We start from the raw sequence: 20,430 nt of genomic DNA on the forward strand, positions 1-20,430 counted from the left end.
TTCACCAAAATTACAAAGTAATAAGACAAGATAATAAAACAAAACCTATCAAGTCTAATACTATGCTGCTTCATTACTCTATTCCAGCATCTTTGAATATCTTCATAATAGCATGGAAATGGCAATGCTTCTTTGTTCTCTAAAACCCAGTTGAATAGACTTCCACATTCGTTTTGCATACAGTCGATGCATGTGACTATGTTGTCACTGTCAACAGATGTTTGAATTGATTATCCGTCGGGTACTTGATCATCCATCGGGTTGCCTTGTTGTTTATCCGTCGAGTGGCATTGTTGTTTATCCGTCGGGTAGCTATCTGGCACTTGACTTCATTTCATTTATGCAGAATTACAAGACATCATCTATGTACAATTAATCAACCTATTCTGTATATCTAATTAAAGTCAACATGACTTGAGTGCTACTACAGAATCTAAACAAGGAGTATGCAGAAATGTGCTACAGACTCATTATTACACAAGCTACTCACTCGATGGATAATTAATCATCATCCGTCGGGACTATATTGAGTTATCCGGACTATATTCCTTATCCGTTGAGTGCTATATTTTTCATTAAGTAAAATCTACTAAGGTGTTTTGTTAATGAAATCATCAAGTTCATAACATATTCACAACAATCTCCCCCAATTTATGTCTACTGGAATTGTAGCCATAAATTAAGAGAAACTTGATGATAACAAAACACCCTAAAAATACAACTTTAAAAGTAAGTAGATAAAACTGTAAAGTGCTTCAAATTCAGAATGCACAAAGATTAGCTCACAGTCATTTTCAAGGTGCTCCTCTAGCCTGAGCAGATTAATCTAATTCCTTGAAGGTCTGGATCTCTTTCCAAGCTTTCTGTTGTATTTTTCTATCTGATTTTGGAGCTGTCTGTGGAATTCCAGTTCATCAGATTATGAGATATTTAGTTTTTCTTGCATTTCCAAAAGAGTCTCATTGCTAGATATGCCCAATTGATCTTCTAATCTGAAAAATCTTCTAACTCCTTTGTCATCCATGAACTCCATCAGCTAGTAGGGCCTTAGATGCACTCTACTCCCTGTGTAAGGAATGGTTAGAGTCTTTGGGAGTGCATCTTTAGCTCTAATACTCCTCAGTTCTTCAATCTTCTTTAGAACAAGTCTTCTTGCAGTTACATTGAATCCAAAGTTCTTCTTGAATGATGAATAAACCTTTATCAGAACATATTGGCTTTCTTGAAGGATCCTGTGAAATGGCCATTAAGTCTCATTTCCTCCCTTGTACTTGAAAACTAACCTTTCAGGTAGATTCCTGTAGGCATCAATCCCTCTAACTTCTTCCAGTTCATTTAGATAGAGATTTAGATCAGAGAATTCCTTGATGTCACATAAGTACATGTAATCTCCCTTGTTGACTTTGGATTGAGCTTTGATTAGAGATTTGGATTTGAGAGGGGACAACTTCACTTTCTTTACTACTCTTGACTTTGTTCTCTTTGTCTTGTTAAGGATTGGCAAATTGAAGTCAGGAATTGGTAGACTTTCCCAGTCTATTGGTTCATCCTTAGGCACAATAGGTTCACCATGAATGTTCTTGTAAGGATCCACCACCTTAATGTCTTCAAATACCACTGAGGGTTTGATGCTTGAGTTGTAGTTGGAGTGGATTCCTTAGGAAACTGATCCTCCAATTCCTTACAAACAAAGTTCAATTTCATTTTGGTTCTTTTGGCCAATTCTTTGTATCTGCGAGATTTCTTCTGTTGTGGTTCAACTTGCTTCTTTGGATCTTGAGATTCAGTGAATTCAGATGGCTGAGCAGGAATTTGTTGTGTTGGTTTCACAGCTTGTAGCTTGGCCAAGATAGCAGCTTGCTCTTTCTTTTGTTTAGCCTTTTTAGCATCTAGAGCAACTTGCTTCTTTTCTTGCTTTAATATTGCCTTTTCTTCTCTCTTTGCTTCTGAAAATTGAGGAAGACCAGCCACCACACAAATTTCTTTACCATTCCTGAAAACTTTAGCAATTCTCCTTTTCAAAGCTGAATCAGCTGGATCCTTGTAGAAGGCAATGGATCTTGATAACAGTTTCTTCTCATCAGGCTTTGGTGTCTCATACACTGCATCCAAAGGGTTCTTTAGTGATGATTTTGGATAGTTCACCCTTGGCTTCAAAAGTACTTCAGCCTTTGGAGATTTGATGCAGGATGGCTGTCCTCTTTCCAGATAGTTCATGCTCATTTCATTCACAGAGGTTTTCCTGACTCGAGAGTGATGAATGGCTGACTTTTCTGGCTTCTTTGCTAGCCCAAACTTCTTTTGAATATCCTCATCAATTTTCTCCCAGTTGATTGGGTTCAACTGCTCCTTTTCAGCTGCTCTTATATTGGCTGCTGCTTCATTTATCATATCAATGTTGTCCTTAGCTGGTGGCTTTGAGATAGTAATTGTAGGCACAATTACTTTGCTAACTTGGATGTTGAGCACTTTTTGCTCCCCCTCACTCCTAGAACTTTCTATCTCCCCTTTTTGTTATCATCAAGCTGAGTAGAGGAGGAGGTTTGTGCAGCCACCAGTTTCTGAAACAAGTCTGTTTGTTGAGCTTGGTGTAGATGAATTGTTGTAAGAGATGCTTCCATTGCTGTTATTCTTGTATCCAAGGCATCTATCTTTGTGGCAAGATCAAAAATTTTCCTGAGCTGTCTCTTAATGTCAAACATTGTAGCTTCTGGAAGTTTAGAGTCCATCTTGTCAGAAATGACCTTTTTCATCTCATCAATATCACCTTTGATAGTGTTGACATCTCGAGCATGTTGGAAACCTTGAATTTGTTGTAGTTGCAGAGAAGCAAGATGTGCTTGAAGGAGCTTTTTGGTGTTGGCATTTGTGGTGGTTTGAAGAGCAGAATTTGTCTGATTTATGAGTTGAATCAGGGTTGTCTTGAAGTAGTGTTCATCACAGTGCTTAGAAAGTGCCCAAGATGGCATGCCTAATCTTGAACTAGAACCTACTTCTCCCCCTATGTCCAATGGCTCTTCTTCACTATCTCCACCTTCACCTCCAAAGAATTCTTCTGAACCACCAGTCTCATAATCAACATCATCAGTTGTAGAGGGCAAAGTTGTGATGGCATCATTAGCGCTTAGCATTGACTGTGTGGTGTGCACCAAGTTGAGCATCCTTTCTACATTGTCATTGCCCTGTTCAGCTAGAAGTTGATATGCTGGAACAGGGTGAGTAAATGTCTCAGCATCAAGGGAGGTAAAATCTATAACAGCTTGAGGTTGCTGAGATAGTCCCTCCCTGTCTGCATCCTGGACATTCATTAACTCACTTGCAATGATATTCACCCTTATATCTCCTGTACCTGCATTTCTCTCATTATCTCTCTTTTGTTGCATCAAGGTGTGACGCCCTCCGCTACCCGGGGTCTAGGTTTGGGGGTCACTCGCCAATAAACCAAAATAAAATAATCACAGTGGAATAATATAATAAATACGACCCCTTTACCTGCACTGGATCGATCACAGGTTATAGTATGGAACAGGCACTACTACAAATCAAGTGTTATTACAAACCATAAGTCTAATTAGTTTTACAGATTATTCAAATTTTATTACAAACCTCTAGACTATCCAAGCGTCCCAAAACAGTCTACCTGGAATACACACCACTAATTACAAGCACTCGACTTCTGACCAAACCTGGATCTCAAGCCTGCTCTGGCTTAGCTGAAAGTTTAGATTGATAAACAAGTATGAGCGAAAGAAATGCTCAGCAAGCAATATAAAATGTACTTGAAATGATAAACCATATTCTGATAATAACTGGACAAAAGGATAAAAGCAGTAATATTTGATCAATAATAAAGCTTCACAAGCTATCAACAATAAACGATAATTTTTAGATTGGAATCTAACTCCGACGGACGTACTATCACATGCTGATCAGCCCGTGTGATAGCACAAGGTCATGATTCATAGAAACATGTCCCCAAAATACGAGTACTCAATTAAAGGCAATATACCTGCCTGTGGCAAAAATGGTGTCATAATATTTCATACAACACATAGAAATAGCCCTCCGCTGGACCGTCCGTCCCGGTCACTTACGCATTCATCCAATCCATAAAACATTTTGATCAAAGGAGCCGAATCAAAGGACATCCTTAACCCTATAACTCCCCATTTCTCATGGTCCAGAGTTATCTCAACAATCGATGGCGAAATAACTAGAACAATTAGTTATTCGCTAATCCCAATTCAATGTTCTACTGTATAGAGTAATTTATAGCGAAATATAAAACATTTAACTATCCTGAATTTAGAATAGTATGGAAATTGAAAGAATAAAATTCAGAGTCAATATCAATTGAATGATGAATAAAGATATAGGTACTTGCATAATATGATTCGAAATAAACGTCACTTGAACAATAAGTGAAGTTAGGGTACTTGCCTGGTATGCTCAATAACCTCTTACTTTAACTCTGCTTCTAACTGATGGCTACTATCTCCGTCTAATACTCGACTGCACTCCTTGTTACTTGATTCTATAAACAAAAAGGACTATCTTAATTGACAGAACTAAACTCAATCGACGTAACTATACGTCTTGACATCTACCCGATCGTTTATAACTAAGCATGGCATTTTAAACTGTAAACAAATAACATATATATCATGTAACACGTAATCATAGCATTTGTATAACACGTAATCATATATCTCATGTAACACATACGTCAGATCATTACAAGACACGCCTCAGTGCGTTCAGAATGAAAATCAGGTCAATATTAGCATTTATCGATCAAACACTGACTCAAACTGATATACAAATTAAATGACATTGCAATATAAAAGAAATTAGGTCTCAAAAGTATTTTTATTGAAAATGCAATATTTTTCTGAGTCTGTACGCGTTCGTTTCGTATTAAACGGACAAACGGTTGATTTATTATGAATTTTTGAACATTTTTCGGAATAAAACGGGTCTCCAAATCATTTAATAATTAAATAATAGGGCTCGAATACTCGAAAATAATTTTATAAAAATTATCGAGCCGGGAAAATAATTTAAAATAATATTTTAAAGTTCGAGACTATTCTTCGAAATTTTTAAATCAAAAATAAATAATTAAATTTAATTAAATAATCAATTAAAATTAATTAATAACTAATTAAATTAATTAATCAATTAATATTTTAAATTAATTGACTAATTAAATAATTAATTAATAACTAAAATTAATTAATTAAATAATTTGGATTTATTTTTGAATTAAAATAATTTTTCAGAATTAAAATAATGATTTTCAAATTAAATAAAATGAATTTTCAGAAATTAAAAATAGGATTTTTGAATTATTTAAAAAGGAAAATCAAAAACAGTTGATAACAGTAAAGTTTGGGGAAATTCAGATCAAAAGCGGGTCGGGAAATAACCCAAGCGGGTTGAAACCGGGTCAAACCGGGTTGCCAAGAACCGCCGGCCGGAACCCAAAATCCGGCGGCCGGTTGACAACTCCGGCGAGCCCATTTTGACAGCCAAAACAACAGGTTTTAAGTTCATTCTTAATCCAATCACATAGATAACCACTGCAGCAACACGAACCTGGCAACCAATCCCTCCGTCGACTACCAGAACACAAAGTCCGGCCGAAATAGCCATTAAAGCCGGTGATAACCCGAGCTTTTCCGGCCAAGCCCGATTTCGTTCAATCATATGTCAAAATCGATGATTTGTATCTCAAATCAAACCCCTGAACATCTACAATCTATCCGTATCATCACAAACAATCAAAAATCACTAAATCATAAACCCCCAAAATTCGAATATTAACCCTAAATTACGAATTTTCACATCACTAGTCGTTTGAATGATTTGAGGGCATAAACAGAAAGAACATGAAAATTTGAACATTTTGGTTACTCATACTTCAAATTCTGAAGTCTGCATCACCCTCAAATTTGGGTCTGATTCTCAGAACTTTTCAAGAACACCAAGAACACATATTTAAAGAATTTTCAGAAAATTAAACCTCAATTTCTATATGATACCGAACCCTATTTTTGAAGTATAATATACCAAATCGACCAGAAAAACATACTCTACAACATGGAAGCATCAAATCACATCAACAACATCAAGAACAAATTTTCATAATTTAATTATCAAATAATTCGAATATAAATAATTAAATAAGAAAATTACTGTGATTTCTGGGCAGAAACTGATGATTGATTCAGAAAGAAGATTTTGAGAGCTTCGTTTTGGTATGCTGCACGCCCGAATCGGAGTTCGATAATGCCTTCGTTCGTGTGTTTGATTCTCGGGAACGTATCGGTTTCTCGGGTTTTTCTCTGTTTTTACGGTATTTTAACTGGTTGCAAATGAATAAACCAAATAAACGAAATAAGAAATAGGCTATTTATATTTATGGAATATTGGATCGTTCTGGATCGTTTTGGATCGTTAAATTAGTTGCTTAGCCGCTAAGTAATTGTAAAAACGATACAATTCAATACCAGAATTGGATAATTATCAAAACCGGACTTTTTATAAAACACCATATACGAATATAACGTAAAAATATCCCGTCTTTCGAGATTACGGGTTTTATTGATTACCGAAATAACTATCGTATCGAAAATATTGCGCCGGGCCGCGCACGGGTCAAACCGTAATCCGGATCGAAAAAGTCAAAACACGGAAAATGTCCGGAATTACCAGATTAGGTTAGAAAGGAGTTTTCGGAAGAGTTTCGGGTTGTAAAAACGCAAAACGGTTGAAGTTGGAAGATTCCCGGCTTTATAAAAATTTTTATAATTATTCTGAAAATAATTAATAATTCATAAATCATTATAAAATCATATAACACTCCAAAAATTACCAGAAAAATACCACAATTATCTATATTTTATTCTGGACATATAAAAATTCAAATATTCAAATAATGTCACATATAAACATTCAAATATCAATTCTACTTTTCAGATAATTCACCAAAGTTCACATAAAATCGCATAAACAATTCCGAATAATAACAATAATATTTGAAAATATATTGGATATTACAATCTACCTCCCTTAACAGGATTCTGTCCTCAGAATCAGCCTAGAAAAATAAATGAGGATACTTGGATCGCATTTCGCTTTCCAATTCCCAAGTCGACTCTTCAACCTTGGGATTCATCCACAAGACTCGCACTAAAGATACAGACTTATTCCTAAGTACTCTTTCTTTCTTATCTAAAATATGTACTGGTTGCTCTACAAAAGATAAATCTGGTTGGATCTCGATTGGCTCGTATTTTATCACATGGTTCGAATCAGGCAAATAACGCTTCAACATTAACACATGGAACACATTGTGAATATGTTGCATGTGAGGTGGTAACGCTAATTCATACGCAACTTTTCCCACACGCCTCAAAATCTCAAAAGGGCCAACATAACGTGGACTTAGCTTTCCTTTCTTTCCAAATCTTGATAAACCCTTCCAAGGAGAAACCTTCAATAACACTGCTTCTCCAATTTCAAATTCCATATCTTTTCTGGTAGGATCAACATATTTACGTTGACGGTCTTGAGCTGCTGTTAATCTTTTCCGAATGAGTTCTATTTTCTCTTTTGTCTGCTGGATCAATTCTGGACCCAAAATCTTTCTCTCACCAACTTCTTCCCAACATATTGGAGATCTGCATCTTCTCCCGTACAAGGCTTCATAAGGTGGCATTCCAATGCTGGCATGATAGCTGTTGTTGTAGGAGAATTCAACTAATGGCAAATGCTCGTCCCAACTCCCTTCAAAATCTAGTGCACATACCCTCAGCATATCTTCAATAGTCTGAATCGTTCTTTCACTTTGACCGTCCGTCTGCGGATGATACGCGGTACTCATGTTCAGCTTCGTTCCGAGACAATCTTGAAAACTTCTCCAAAATCTTGAGTTAAATCGAGGATCTCTGTCTGAAACTATGGATACTGGAACTCCATGTCGTGTCACAATTTCTTTAAGATATAACCGTACCAATTTATCCATTGAGAATCTTTCGTTGATAGGAAGAAAATGCGCTGACTTCGTCAATCTATCGATAAGAACCCAAATAGCATCATGATTCACCCTGGTCCTCGGTAATCCAACTACGAAATCCATCGCGATATGCTCCCACTTCCATTCTGGAATGTCCAATGGTTGTATCAGTCCACTGGGCCTTTGATGTTCCGCTTTGACTCGCTGGCAAGTGTAACACTTACTTACCCATTCTGCAATTTCCTTCTTCATGCTTGGCCACCAAAAGTTTTTTCTTAAATCTCGGTACATCTTCGTACTCCCAGGATGAATTGAGTATCTAGAGTTGTGAGCGTCTCGAAGAATTTCATCTTTCAGCTCGGCTATGTTGGGTATCCATATTCTGGAAGAAAATCTTAATATCCCTTTATCATCCTTTTGACTCCCTATTTCTTCTCCTGTCAAACTGTCTCGTTCATGGCTCATTACTTCCTCCTGACATCTTCTTATCTTCTCTAATAGTTCTGGTTGAAAAGATATTGCACACAATACCTCTGTAGACAAACTTGGGATACTAACCTCTATTTCTAGCTTCTCAAATTCCTTGATCAACTCCTCTGATGAAGTTATCATATTTAACCTCTCTTTTCTGCTCAGAGCGTCGGCCACCACATTTGCTTTACCTGGATGATAGTTAATAGTACAGTCGTAGTCCTTGATTAGTTCTAACCATCTTCGTTGTCTCATGTTTAATTCCTTTTGGGTAAAAATATATTTTAAACTCTTGTGGTCCGTGTAGATCTCGCACTTTTCCCCATAAAGATAATGCCTCCATATCTTCAATGCAAACACTATAGCTGCCAATTCTAGATCGTGCGTTGGATACTTTTCTTCATGTGGTTTCAATTGTCGTGAAGCATAGGCTATCACCTTGTCATGCTGCATCAAAACACATCCCAATCCTTTATACGATGCGTCACTGTAGATCACAAAATTTCCTTATTCATCTGGCAAGATTAGTACTGGAGAAGATACTAATCTATTCTTTAATTCCTGGAAACTTTCTTCGCACTTCTCCTCCCATTCAAATTTCTGATTCATCCTGGTGAGCTTTGTCAATGGCATAGCTATCTTCGCGAAATCCTGCACAAATCTTCTGTAGTAACCTGCTAATCCCATGAAACTTCTTACTTCTGTTGGTGTTTTTGGCCTCTCCCAATTGATTATGGCTTCAACCTTTGCTGGATCCACTTCCACTCCTTTATTGCTAATCACGTGCCCAAGAAATCGTACTTCTTTTAACCAAAATTCACACTTGGAGAACTTTGCGTACAATTTCTCCCGTCGCAGTATTTCCAGAACTATCCCCAAATGCTCTGCATGCTCCTCTTCTGTTTTAGAATAAATCAAGATGTCGTCTATAAACACGATCACGAATTTATCCAAATATTTCTTAAATACTCGATTCATCAGATCCATGAAAGCTGCTGGTGCGTTGGTTAATCCAAATGCCATCACTAGAAACTCATAATGCCCATATCTGGTTCTAAATGCGGTCTTCGGAATGTCTTCAGGCTTGATCTTAAGTTGATGATATCCGGATCTTAAATCTATCTTAGAAAACCATACAACGCCTCTCAATTGGTCAAACAGATCATCGATCCTCGACAATGGGTATTTGTTCTTAATGGTCAGCTTGTTTAATTCTCGATAGTCAATACACAGTCGCATACTCCCATCTTTCTTCTTGACAAACAGTACTGGTGCACCCCATGGGGATACACTGGGTCTTATAACTCCTTTCTCCAAAAGATCTTGCAGCTGAGTTGCCAATTCTTTCATCTCCACTGGTGCCATCCGGTACGGGGCTTTAGAAACTGGTTCTGTTCCGGGTGCTAGATCAATTGCAAACTCAATTTCTCTGTCGGGAGGTAATCCTGGTAGATCATCTGGAAAGACATCTGAAAATTCGTTGACAACTGGGATTGCTTCCAGTGTTGGAACTTCTTTGATGGTGTCTACCACATGGGCCAAATATGCTTCGCAATTCTGACGCAATAACTTTTTCACTTGAGCGATCGCTAAGCACTTCTTCTCTCGCCTATTTCCTCGAAATATCACCTTCTTCTTACTACCTAAGGTCTGAAGTCTTACTTTCCTATTCTTACAATCAATCTGGGCTTTATTTTCTGACAACCAATCCATTCCTAAAATAACATCAAATTCTCCCAACTTAAAAGGTATTAAGTTGGCATAGAAATGATGTCCTCCTATTTCAACATCACACCTCGGGCACACTCGGTCGACGAAAACTTGATTCTTATTAGCTAGCTCTATCATTAATGCTTGTTCTAACAATTTAACTTCACAATGCAGTTTATCGACAAAACTTTGAGAAATAAATGACCTTGTAGCTCCAGAGTCAAATAGAACTTTAACATCTACGGAATTGACTGGAAGCGTACCTGCAACCACGTCTGAACTCTGAACAGCGTCCTTCATAGTCATATTAAATGTCCTGGCCTTTGGCTGGTCCTTTGCTGGTGGTCCTTCAATTCTTGGCACATTCTGAGATGGAGCACCTGTAAGCCTTGGGGTGTTGCTCATCGTAGCTTGTGTTGGGCAATTCCTGGCGATATGTCCTGGCTTTCCACACTTATAACATCCAGTTCCCACATTCTGACCTTGAGTCTGATTCTGACACACATTAGCAAAGTGTCCCTTCCTGCCGCACTTGAAACACGTCACATTAGCATTACAATTTCCAAAGTGCTTCCTACCACAAAACTGACAATCTGGTATTGGTGGACGATTGGGCCTCTGCTGATTTGAATTCTGAAAACGGTTGCCTTGTCCTCCATTTCCTGATAGTGGTCTTCTGAATCCCATATTCCTATTACCCTGAAAATCTGGCCTTTTGTTGAAACGGCCCTGAAAATTACTTGACTGCTGACCTCCCTCTGAGGTTTCCATTTTCCTTTTCTTCCCATCCTTTCCTTTCTGTGACATATCACTCCTACTCTCAATCACCATTGCCATATGAACCACTGCCACATATGAAGTCAATTCAAACATGGCCACTCTGTTCTGAATCCAAAATTTCAATCCCTGTTCAAACCTTCTTGCTTTCTTTTCATCTGTATCAACCTGGTCTGGCACGAACCTTGCTAACTCAGTAAACTTAGCCTCGTACTCAGCCACAGTAAGATCTCCCTGGGTCAAGTTCAAGAATTGGATCTCCATTTGATTCTTCATATACCTCGGAAAATACTTCTCCAGAAACAGCTCTGTGAATCTCTCCCAAGTTATAAACTCACCTCCTTCCAATGCTCGCGCGGATTCCCACCAATAGTTTGCCTCGCCCTTCAAAAAGTAGCTTGCAAACTTGGTCTTCTGTTCCGTTCCTGCTCTGACTAATTCAAAAGCCTTTTCCATTTCCATGAGCCATGCATTGGCTTCCACAGGATCAACACTTCCCTTGAACTCAGGTGGCTTTACAGCTTGAAACTGCTTAAAAGTCACTGCATGTGGTGCTACTGCTTGCTGCTGCTGTTGCTGTTGCTGTTGTTGTTGCTGCTGCGTAAGATGTAACATCTGCTGCTGCATCAGTCCCAACATCTGGATAATCGCTGGATCTGTACGGCTACGATCCTCTCCTAAATTATTTCTTCTCTTTGGTGCCATTATTCTGGTAAGAAACAAGCAATATATATAATAATCTGTCAAGCATTGTGTCAAATATGTAGCAATTCCTTAGTATATTAAATTTCGCAAACAGTATCCCTTCCCTGAATATCATAAACTTGCTACCATATTAACACAAGCGACATGATTATCACATAATCCTGCTTATTATCTCAAGAATAATAACACAAAGAAAAATTTACTCCGAATTATCCAACCCTTTTAAATCTTTACTTAAAATCTCAACTAAACCAACAAAATAACAGGGCAATGACACAAGGCCTAAGGCTAAACGCAAAATAGGAAACCTAAACAACTTAACTAACCCAACCAATTAACCTAAATTAACCCTATAAAAGCTAAACTATACGCGCCTATCTTATATGATTTTCCTATGACTCATCTATGACAATCCTACGCCAGTTTCAGTGACCATAACCTGTAGCTCTGATACCAACCTGTGACGCCCTCCGCTACCCGGGGTCTAGGTTTGGGGGTCACTCGCCAATAAACCAAAATAAAATAATCACAGCGGAATAATATAATAAATACGACCCCTTTACCTGCACTGGATCGATCACAGGTTATAGTATGGAACAGGCACTACTACAAATCAAGTGTTATTACAAACCATAAGTCTAATTAGTTTTACAGTTTATTCAAATTTTATTACAAACCTCTAGACTATCCAAGCGTCCCAAAACAGTCTACCTGGAATACACACCACTAATTACAAGCACTCGACTTCTGACCAAACCTGGATCTCAAGCCTGCTCTGGCTTAGCTGAAAGATTAGATTGATAAACAAGTATGAGCGAAAGAAATGCTCAGCAAGCAATATAAAATGTACTTGAAATGATAAACCAAATTCTGATAATAACTGGACAAAAGGATAAAAGCAGTAATATTTGATCAATAATAAAGCTTCACAAGCTATCAACAATAAACGATAATTTTTAGATTGGAATCTAACTCCGACGGACGTACTATCACATGCTGATCAGCCCGTGTGATAGCACAAGGTCATGATTCATAGAAACATGTCCCCAAAATATGAGTACTCAATTAAAGGCAATATACCTGCCTGTGGCAAAAATGGTGTCATAATATTTCATACAACACATAGAAATAGCCCTCCGCTGGACCGTCCGTCCCGGTCACTTACGCATTCATCCAATCCATAAAACATTTTGATCAAAGCAGCCGAATCAAAGGACATCCTTAACCCTATAACTCCCCATTTCTCATGGTCCAGAGTTATCTCAACAATCGATGGTGAAATAACTAGAACAATTAGTTATTCGCTAATCCCAATTCAATGTTCTACTGTATAGAGTAATTTATAGCGAAATATAAAACATTTAACTATCCTGAATTTAGAATAGTATGGAAATTGAAAGAATAAAATTCAGAGTCAATATCAATTGAATGATGAATAAAGATATAGGTACTTGCATAATATGATTCGAAATAAACGTCACTTGAACAATAAGTGAAGTTAGGGTACTTGCCTGGTATGCTCAATAACCTCTTACTTTAACTCTGCTTCTAACTGATGGCTACTATCTCCGTCTAATACTTGACTGCACTCCTTGTTACTTGATTCTATAAACAAAAAGGACTATCTTAATTGACAGAACTAAACTCAATCGACGTAACTATACGTCTTGACATCTACCCGATCGTTTATAACTAAGCATGGCATTTTAAACTGTAAACAAATAACATATATATCATGTAACACATAATCATAGCATTTGTATAACACGTAATCATATATCTCATGTAACACATACGTCAGATCATTACAAGACACGCCTCAGTGCGTTCAGAATGAAAATCAGGTCAATATTAGCATTTATCGATCAAACACTGACTCAAACTGATATACAAATTAAATGACATTGCAATATAAAAGAAATTAGGTCTCAAAAGTATTTTTATTGAAAACGCAATAATTTTCTAAGTCTGTACGCGTTCGTTTCGTATTAAACGGACAAACGGTTGATTTATTATGAATTTTTGAACATTTTTCGGAATAAAACGGGTCTCCAAATTATTTAATAATTAAATAATAGGGCTCGAATACTCGAAAATAATTTTATAAAAATTATCGAGCCGGGAAAATAATTTAAAATAATATTTTAAAGTTCGAGACTATTCTTCGAAATTTTTAAATCAAAAATAAATAATTAAACCTAATTAAATAATCAATTAATATTTTAAATTAATTGACTAATTAAATAATTAATTAACAACTAAAATTAATTAATTAAATAATTTGGATTTATTTTTGAATTAAAATAATTTTTCAGAATTAAAATAATAATTTTCAAATTAAATAAAATGAATTTTCAGAAATTAAAAATAGGATTTTTGAATTATTTAAAAAGGAAAATCAAAAACAGTTGATAACAGTAAAGTTTGGGGAAATTCAGATCAAAAGCGGGTCGGGAAATAACCCAAGCGGGTTGAAACCGGGTCAAACCGGGTTGCCAAGAACCGCCGGCCGGAACCCAAAATCCGGCGGCCGGTTGACAACTCCGGCGAGCCCATTTTGACAGCCAAAACAACAGGTTTTAAGTTCATTCTTAATCCAATCACATAGATAACCACTGCAGCAACACGAACCTGGCAACCAATCCCTCCGCCGACTACCAGAACACAAAGTCCGGCCGAAATAGCCATTAAAGCCGGTGATAACCCGAGCTTTTCCGGCCAAGCCCGATTTCGTTCAATCATATGTCAAAATCGATGATTTGTATCTCAAATCAAACCCCTGAACATCTACAATCTATCCGTATCATCACAAACAATCAAAAACCACTAAATCATAAACCCCCAAAATTCGAATATTAACCCTAAATTACGAATTTTCACATCACTAGTCGTTTGAATGATTTGAGGGCATAAACAGAAAGAACATGAAAATTTGAACATTTTGGTTACTCATACTTCAAATTCTGAAGTCTGCATCACCCTCAAATTTGGGTCTGATTCTCAGAACTTTTCAAGAACACCAAGAACACATATTTAAAGAATTATCAGAAAATTAAACCTCAATTTCTATATGATACCGAACCCTATTTTTGAAGTATAATATACCAAATCGACCAGAAAAACATACTCTACAACATGGAAGCATCAAATCACATCAACAACATCAAGAACAAATTTTCATAATTTAATTATCAAATAATTCGAATATAAATAATTAAATAAGAAAATTACTGTGATTTCTGGGCAGAAACTGATGATTGATTCAGAAAGAAGATTTCGAGAGCTTCGTTTTGGTATGCTGCACGCCCGAATCGGAGTTCGATAACGCCTTCGTTCGTGTGTTTGATTCTCGGGAACGTATCGGTTTCTCGGGTTTTTCTCTGTTTTTACGGTATTTTAACTGGTTGCAAATGAATAAACCAAATAAACGAAATAAGAAATAGGCTATTTATATTTATGGAATATTGGATCGTTCTGGATCGTTTTGGATCGTTAAATTAGTTGCTTAGCCGCTAAGTAACTGTAAAAACGATACAATTCAATACCAGAATTGGATAATTATCAAAACCGGACTTTTTATAAAACACCATATACGAATATAACGTAAAAATATCCCGTCTTTCGAGATTACGGGTTTTATTGATTACCGAAATAACTATCGTATCGAAAATATTGCGCCGGGCCGCGCACGGGTCAAACCGTAATCCGGATCGAAAAAGTCAAAACACGGAAAATGTCCGGAATTACCAGATTAGGTTAGGAAGGAGTTTTCGGAAGAGTTTTGGGTTGTAAAAACGCAAAACGATTGAAGTTGGAAGATTCCCGGCTTTATAAAATTTTTTATAATTATTCTGAAAATAATTAATAATTCATAAATCATTATAAAATCATATAACACTCCAAAAATTACCAGAAAAATACCACAATTATCTATATTTTATTCTGGACATATAAAAATTCAAATATTCAAATAATGTCACATATAAACATTCAAATATCAATTCTACTTTTCAGATAATTCACCAAAGTTCACATAAAATCGCATAAACAATTCCGAATAATAACAATAATATTTGAAAATATATTGGATATTACACAAGGTCTCACCTTGGCTCCCCACCCTCACACCCTCACCTTCACCATCTAAGGTGGGACTCCTCACACTCTCTTTTGCCAATCCTGAAGAACTGGATTGCATATTTTCACTCTTTTCCTCTCCTTTTTCCAGGGAACAACCCAGACTCTCACTCATAACACTCTCTTCCCTCAAACCTAGGGGTGATTGCACTACCACTAAGTCTTCTGCACTTGAGATAATTGATGAAATTTAAAGATGTGCAGAGACACTCGACAGATAAGGGATATCCGTCGGGTTAGCAGTTTGACTATCCGACGGATAACTGCTGTTAAGCTTATCCATCGGGATACAATCACTACTCGACGGATGAACAATATCCATCGAGAGAGTAGGAATAAATGAGTTTGGAGTGGAAACTATTGTGGACTCTGTGCAGATTGATGAGAATTTTGGCACAGATGTCTCAACAGTTCCTGAAAGAATTGGCAAGTGAGCCAACAAATCATCCAAAAGATGATGCTCACTTGCACTAGATTTTGGCTTCCCCAACAAAGTTAAAGAAGGGGAATCAGGAATTTATGTGTTGATCATATCCACATCCAGAGAGTTTGTGGGAGAATTTGGTGTTTGGGCTGCTTCTATAACTAAAGATTTTGGATGTGACTCCACATTTATTGGAGCCACATCAAACTGACTTTAAAAAGGTGCAGTGACTGTATCTTTAGCACCAGTTTGCATAGTGTGTGAACCCTGTGCATCTCTAAGGGTTTTTGGTTTCTTCTTTCTAGTATAGGTTTGGGGTGAGCTTGTGTCCCTTACCCTTTTGGCATGTGCTCTTGGCTGAGAGCTTTGTTCAATAGTCACATCCTTTTGGGAGGATGCAACTAGCAATGAGCTTATTTCCTTATTAAGCACTGCAGTCTGTTGGGAAAAATTCACCTCTCCAACCTTATCATTAGGATTTCTTTTATGTTCACCCTGTCCCTCACCTACTTTACCCACCTTCACACTCCCCTCTTTAGATTTGGTGGATTTTGCAACTGTCATGCCAGAGGGGGCTTTCTTTGACTTGGATTTAGAAATTTTGGATTTGGTAGCTTGGGTAGGCAACTGTTGGGGCATTGACACAGTTGCTATAGCTACACTTGAATGCAAAGAAATTTGTGAGGTTGGAAAAGTAGAGACAGATGAGATTACCTCACTTACCTGAGGTGCTTCCATTACAGGGAAATAGAAGAGTGGCACCTCTTTGTGATGGTTTGCCATGTTCAAATCTGCAATAATTCTTCTTTCTTGAACCCAACAATCTAGTTTGTTGGTTGGGTTCTCAAGCACAATTTCCTCAGGGAGGTGGTTTCCTAGCATCATGAAAAATCTAGCATAGTAAACATTTTTACCCCTCTTATTTAACTCCCCTAACTTAAACCCCAGCTCAAACAAAACAAGATCACTAAAGTTAAAGAACTTATCAGTTACAAGCATGTCAAGCATGTTAAGCATAGAGGTATTAACAGAATCAAAATTACTGATTTTACCAGAGAATACCTTAGTAACTACATCACATAGATAACTCCATTCTTTTCTAAGACCCAACCTCCTAATTTCACTTAATTTAGAAGTAGAGAGTGCATAGTTCATGGAGTTAAGCATGTTAATAATGTCAGTGTCTGTGTGTGGTGACGTTACAGTATTATCAGGAATCTTGAAACATGCTTTAACAATGTCACTATTAATGCAGAATTCCTTACCTTTAATAGTGAGTGTGATGGTCTTATCAGTTGAGTTGTACACAGCAGTTGACCATATTTCTTCAACAACCTCACAGAAGATGGTGGGTGATTCCAGCATGGCATAGTTGAGTTTGCAGTTCTTCACAAAATCCATCATCTTGTGGTAGTCACCAGACTGTTGAATCCCCTTGTTCACAAGTGCAGTGAAGTTGTTCTTCTCATAGATAAATCCAGTTTGTGACATGATCTTGACGACTAGTGCCATTGTTAGAGAGTGGAAATTACAGAGATAGAGATGATAATTGCTTTTGAGAAAGAGAAAACTTAGAGCAGATGATTTGAGAATGATAAAAGAAAAGTAATGAAAATGAATTAAGCTTTTATACTATCTCAAAAAATAACTATCAAAAATAATAAAGTAAAATAAAGAAACCAATAAGAATTGCCCAAAATAGCCGTTTAAAAATAAACTGTAAAAATTACATCAATTATCCGTTGTGTTATGTTTACAAACTGTAAGTATACTCGATGGATAATGTTCAGAGAATCAACGGCTAAAAATAAGACAATTCGACGAATGAGAATAAATCAGTTATCCGTCGAGTCATAAAATATTCCAGAAAAGTAATTGATTTTATTAACAAATAGTATACCGACGGATGATAAAACTTGATGGATAGTGATCATCCGTCGAGATGTAAATTTTGACTTAGCCAAAATTTCATCCATGACTGGAAAATCAATTAAATTTCTGGCTGCATTACAACTTGCAAACAATCTATAAAGATTCAAGAGTAATAACTCACTTACCAACCTTGAAAAGGTGGATTCATCTAGTCGCTTGGTAAATATATCTGCAAGCTGCTTTTCACTTGGAACAAAATATAGTTCCACAGTACCATTCATTACATGTTCCCTTATGAAGTGGTACTTGATGTCTATGTGCTTTGTCCTTGAATGCTATACTGGATTTTCAGTGATGGCAATTGCACTTGTGTTATCACAGAAAATGGGAATCCTTTCAACTTGTAAACCATAGTCTAGCAATTGGTTTTTCATCCACAAAATCTGTGCACAGCAACTTCCAGCAACAATATATTCAGCTTCAGCTGTAGAAGTGGAAACTGAATTTTGCTTTTTACTGAACCAGGACACAAGCTTGTTTCCTAGAAATTTGCAGGTTCCTGTAGTACTTTTTCTATCAATTCTACAACCTGCATAATCTGCATCTGAATAACCAGTTAGATCAAAACCAGAATCTCTAGGGTACCAAATGCCAAGTTTTGGTTTTCCCTTGAGATATCTGAAAATTCTCTTAATAGCTACTAAGTGAGATTCTCTAGGGTCAGCCTGAAATCTAGCACACAAACATGTAGCAAACATTATTTCTGGCCTACTAGCTGTTAAGTACAGAAGTGACCCAACCATGCCCCTATAACTTGAAATATCCACAGACTTTTCAGTAGTGTTTAATTCAAGCTTAGTTGCAGTGGCCATGGGAGTTTTTGCAGATGTGCAATCCATTAGATCAAACTTCTTTAAAAGATCATAAATGTATTTAGTGTGACTAATGAATATTCCATCACTAACTTGCTTAACTTGCAAACCAAGAAAGTAAGTTAGTTTTCCCATCATACTCATTTCATATTTACTTTGCATCAATTTGGCAAACTTTTTGCAAAGTTTTTCATCTGTAGAGCCAAAAATAATGTCATCTACATAAATTTGAACAAGTATACTAGAGCCATTAACATTTCTAAAGAAAAGAGTTTTGTCTACAGTACCTCTAGTGAAGTGATTCTCAAAAAGAAACTTTGACAAAGTGTCATACCAGGCTCTAGGTGCTTGCTTAAGTCCATGTAGTGCTTTCAAGAGATAGTAAACATATTCTGGAAAATTTGGATCTTCCAAACCAGGAGGCTGACTGACATAGACTTCCTCCTCCAAATCTCCATTCAGAAAGGCACTTTTAACATCCATTTGATAGACTTTGAAATTGGCATGGGCTGCATAGGCTAAGAAGATTCTGATGGCTTCAAGTCTTGCAACAGGAGCAAATGTTTCATCAAAATATATTCCTTCTTGTTGGCAATAGCCCTTAGCAACCAATCTAGCTTTGTTCCTGACTACTATGCCATTTTCATCCATCTTGTTTCTAAATACCCATTTGGTGTCTATTGGATTCTTTCCTTTAGGCGTGGACACCATCTTCCATACCTTATTCCTCTCAAATTGGTTTAGCTCCTCCTGCATAGCTAAAATCCAATCAGGATCCAACAAAGCTTCTTCTACCTTCTTTGGTTCTTCCTTAGAAAGAAAGCTGCTGTATAGACATTCTTCTTGAGTTGCTCTCCTTGTTTGAACTCTAGAAGATACATCACCAATGATGAGCTCAAAGGGATGATCCTTTGTCCATTTCCTTTGTTGAGGTAGATTAGCTCTAGATGAAGAGGCCTCATTGTTGTCTTGATGTGTGATTGAGTTTAGATTATTAGAATCTCCCCCTGAGTTAATGGATCTTTGATTTGAGAAAGGGGAACTTTCTGTAAGTGATCTATTCTGACCTCCGGCTTCTTTTGATGACTCGACGGATGATGAATTTTGAGTACCGACGGATGAAGCTGGTTGTCTCCCGTCTTATGAAGCTGGTTGTCTCCCGGCGGATGAAGCATTTTGCAACTCGACAGATGTAAAATTTTGTGCTTCATTGGTAGTGGATTTTTCTGCATTATACTTTGATACTGTTTCTTGATCACTTTCATCATCACTGTCAACACTAACCATCTCCACATTGTCAAATTTGAGGCTCTCATGGTAATCTCCATCTTGCAGTCCTTCAATCTTTTTATCATCAAACACAACATGTATTGATTCCACAATAATGTTGGTTCTTAGATTGTAGACTCTATATGCTTTACCAACAACATATCCAACAAAAA

This window comes from Apium graveolens, chromosome 5 (assembly GCF_009905375.1).
Source record: "Apium graveolens cultivar Ventura chromosome 5, ASM990537v1, whole genome shotgun sequence".
Lineage (NCBI taxonomy): Eukaryota > Viridiplantae > Streptophyta > Magnoliopsida > Apiales > Apiaceae > Apium > Apium graveolens.